Raw genomic sequence first — 4,722 nt, forward strand, 5'->3', positions numbered from 1 at the left:
TTTATTATATCTGTCATGGTATTAGGGATTCAGGTTTGCTTTGAGTGTGTATTAGTTTTCCTTTCACCAAAAATTTACACTGCTTATCCATAGTTTAATATTGAAAATTCAATTTTTGTTATTTTTAACTATTATATAAATTTATTTATTTGTAAAGTGATTGATTGAGGTCTTATCATGGGCTCTTTAGTACCTTGCATTCCTGTTAGTTACTAATTTTTTGTTTTAAGTTTTATTTCCTTTTTTATTTTGACTTTTTTTGCTTTTTCTATTATTTTCATTTACATAAATTATACCTTTTCCTCCATATATGATTTATTATTATATTAAAAACATATTTTAATCAATTATATATATATATATATATATATATATATATATATATATATATATATAAACAATATTAGTTTATTATATTTCCTAATTTTTTGTAAAAACATACAATAATATTATGAGTTCTTTTATTTTCATTTTCATGAATTATAGTTTTTTCTCCATATAAAATTTATGATTATATTAAAAACATATTTTAATAAATTATATATATAAATAATATTAATTAATCATATTTATTAATATTTGGTAATGCTATTAACATTACAATACTTTATTAATATACTCTCGATCCGGGTGATCTTGTCCCGGTTCCGGTGATATATAAACAGATCTCGATGATATTATAAATAGATCTTGTCCCGGTTCCGGTTATATATAAACAGATCTTGGTCTGAGACAATTATACTCTCGCATATAGTCTCAGTGACATATATAAACAGTCTCAGGTGATATACACAGTTCCGATTGCATATACACAGTCTCGCGATATACACAGTTCCGGTTGCATATAAACACATCTGTTTGTGTGTATATACTCTCGCATATATACTCTCGATCTGGGTGATCTTGTCCCGGTTTCGGTGATATATATAAACAGATCTCGGTGATATTATAAATAGATCTTGTCCCGGTTCCGGTTATATACAAACAGATCTCGATTTGAGACATATATACTCTCGCATATAGTCTCGGTGACATATATAAACAGTCTCAGGTGATATACACAGTTCCGATTGCATATACACAGTCTCGCGATATACACAGTTCTGGTTGCATACACAGTTCCGGTTGCATATAAACAGATCTGTTTGTGTGTATATACTCTCGCATATATACTCTCGATCCGGGTGATCTTGTCCCGGTTTCGGTGATATATAAACAGATCTCGGTGATATTATAAATAGATCTTGTCCCGGTTCCGGTTATATATCAGTCTCGGAAGATATATAAACAGTCTCGCGAAACAGTCTCGGTGATATATAAACAGTCTCGCGATATACACAGTTTCGGTGATATATAAACAGTCTCGGTGATATATAAGCAGTCTCGGAAGATATATAAACAGTCTCGTCTCGGCGATATATAAACAGTCTCTTGGTTTTAAAGCTCGCAATCCAAAGCTTGGAGATCTTGGCTCGCACATCAGGTTCGGATATCAGGTGCACACATTCCTTATCTTTTTTTTTTTTAATACATATTTGCTCATATAATTTCAAGTATGAATACTTCACCACAGTTATCAAAGATTACCAAGGGCAGACCTAGCACAATTACTCTACAAGGCCTCTATGAGTATATAGAGTCTTTAGAGAAATGCAGAGAAGAAAGAGAAGCCAAGTTACAAAAAGAGTTAGAAGCCGTGCTGGAAAACAAATTTGCATCTCTTGAAAACACTATCCAGAAACAAATAGAAAATAAAATAGAACTACTGGAGAATAAAATGGAGGCAATGGAGACTAGATTGCATGTTATAGAAAAACAAAACCAAGATACTAACCAACCATCCCAGCAAGGAGACGCTGATACCTTAGAGGGTCTTAAAATGAAAGACATGATTAAAGAATTAGAAGAAAAAGTTAATAGCCGCCTCACCCTAAATAATGTGGTAGATAAGTTAGATATTAAACCAATTAAAGACGAAATGAAAAAATTAATAGAATTAGACCACGAACGTAACAAAAGGACCTTAAACCTTATAATCTTCGGTTTAAAAGAGGAAGAAGATGAGGATACTTTAGCCTTAGTCCAGACAGAATTACATAATAGATTACAAATTGAAACAGTGTGTCTCATAGAAGCAACAAGGTTGGGGAAATTAACCGAGAATAAAGGAAGATTAATCTGCATAAAGGTGAGCTCTACTGATCATAAGCACAACATACTTAGTAAAACCTCAAGTCTAAAAGGAACGGGAATATTCATAAATGAAGATCTCATTCCAGAAGATCAAGCAGAATTAAGAAATGAGGTTCAAAAGGTAAAAGAAGCTAGAAAGGAAGGAAAATGGGCAATAATCAGAAATAGAAAAGCCTTTATTCGGGACAAAAAACAAAAAGATAGTAATCAATAGCAACTAAACATGCTCCGGATCCTTTCTTGGAACTGTCGGGGCTTCCCATGGAACAAAGGCCCCAAGCTAAGTTGGATTTCAAATGATGTTGATATTATTTTGCTTGTTGAAACTTGGGAGCACGAAAAATCTAAGGTCCCTAACATAGATGGCTTTACGCTATGGTCTACATGGAACAAGTGATCCTCCCGTAGAGGCATTGGGGGAATAGCTTGTTACATTAAGAAGAACATCTCCCCCTATGTTAGGCTTTATAAAAACGACCCTTACAACCAATTTAGTTGGATAGAGATCAGAGACATTAATAATAAAAAGTCCTACATAGCAATATGTTATTTCCCCCCATTAATTCTAACTTCTATAAGAAGAAGAATCTAGATAAAACTAACCCTTACAATAGTTTAGAGAACGATATTTCTAGCCTAAGGAATGATGGTAATATCCTTTTAATAGGTGATTTCAATGCCCGAACTTCAAGCAACCAAGCTATTATTTTAAGCAATCGTTCCAACCCTAATCCTCTTTGGTTAGACGAAGACCCTACCCTGGCTAGTAGGTACAAAAGGAGCTCTGAAGACCTCGGGGAAAATTTGTTTGGGTCAGAGCTTATCAAGCTCTGTAGTGCTCAGGATCTCATAATTTGCAACCGTCTAAAAAAGTGGCCCAATTCCAGCAAGATGACCTGCATCCATGGACTTGGTAGCAGCGTGGTAGACTACGTTATTTCCGATCTTCCATTATACAACGAAATGATAAACTTTGACATCTTAAACGACCACGAGCCTCACTCCGATCATAGGCCTTTACTTATAACCCTCAATTTTGTCATGCATAGAGTTCCCATAGAAAATAATACTTACAACCAAAAGAACTTAATATTTGATAAAAATAAAAAGGACCTCTTTCTAAATGGATTAAAAACTAATTTGCCTCCTTTATCTAGTATAGATAACATAGAAGACCTATATCATAATTTTACTACAACCCTCTCATATTCTATTAAAAAGTTCTCAACTGAAGTCTCAAATAATAAAAGAAATAGCAAAACCAATCCTTGGTATGACAAAGATTGTAAAAATGCGAGGAGAGCAATTAAGGAAGATGTTGATGATTCTCTTAAAATGGACAAGATAAGAATATACAAAGCCCTAATTAAAAGGAAAAAGAGGCAGTACATTCGTCAAAGACAGGAGAATCTCTTACACCTCTCTAAGGTAGCTCCTAAGAAATTTTGGAGGCAGATTCTGACTAGGAAGACTAAGGATAATAATAAAATTGCTCTTCACGATTGGAATTCTTATCTTAAAAAGCTTTATGAATCTCCTAATGTCACGGATAATTTGGAAACCCTGCTCACAACGAAAGAAGTCTTCTCTTTAGAAGACATTAAGTTTGGGGTTAATCGCCTCGCGAATGGGAAAGCTAAGGACATTGAAGGTTACCAGGCAGAAATCTTAAAAATTAGAGGCCCTGTCCTCATCCCCCACATCCACAAGCTTTTCAATCAAGCTGTTAAGCAAGGGTTCCCTAAACCTTGGACTAAGAGCCTCATTATCCCTATTTTTAAAAGTGGAGATACAAATAACCCCTCTAATTATCGAACAATTATGATCAGCCCTCTCTTAGCCAAATTATATGGTAGTATACTGGAAAAAAAGTTAAGCATATGGCTTGAAAGTGAAGGTAAGCGGGCTAAAGGCCAAACAGGTTTCAGAAAGCATCACTCAACAACAGACCACCTTGTTACGCTAAGGATCATTGCGAAGGAATGTCGTAATGATAAATCCAATTTATTTTGCTGCTTTGTAGACTTTAGAAATGCTTTCGATACGGTTCCTAGATATAACCTTTGGAATAGGTTAGAAGAGCTAAAGGTTCCTCTTGAGTTAAGAGCTGTTGCTATAAGGCTATACGAGAATGTAATTTCCAAGCTAAAGAACAATGAGGGGTGGTCAAAAGATATTAAGTGTAACATCGGAGTTAAACAAGGTTGCCCCCTCTCCCCTATTCTATTTGGCATTTACATCGATAAGCTCGAAGGTTATTTAGAAGAAGCAGGATGTGGTGGCACAATCTTAGCTGGGATAGTCATTATCCTTCTTCTCTATGCTGACGATATTGTTCTTTTGGCAAGGTGCCCTTCGGATCTTGATAAGCAACTCAAGCTTCTTAAGGATTTCTGCTCTACCATGGGTATGACTGTTAACACAGACAAAACAAAAGTTATGATTATCAAATCTAAGAAGGACACTTGCGCTAATTTTACGTATGACAATAATAACTTGGAGGAAGTGTATTCTTACAAGTACCTAGGA

Source organism: Pinus tabuliformis, chromosome 4_2 (genome assembly GCF_031772625.1).
Source record: "Pinus tabuliformis cultivar Carrire ecotype Pingquan chromosome 4_2, CPIR1, whole genome shotgun sequence".
NCBI lineage: Eukaryota > Viridiplantae > Streptophyta > Pinopsida > Pinales > Pinaceae > Pinus > Pinus tabuliformis.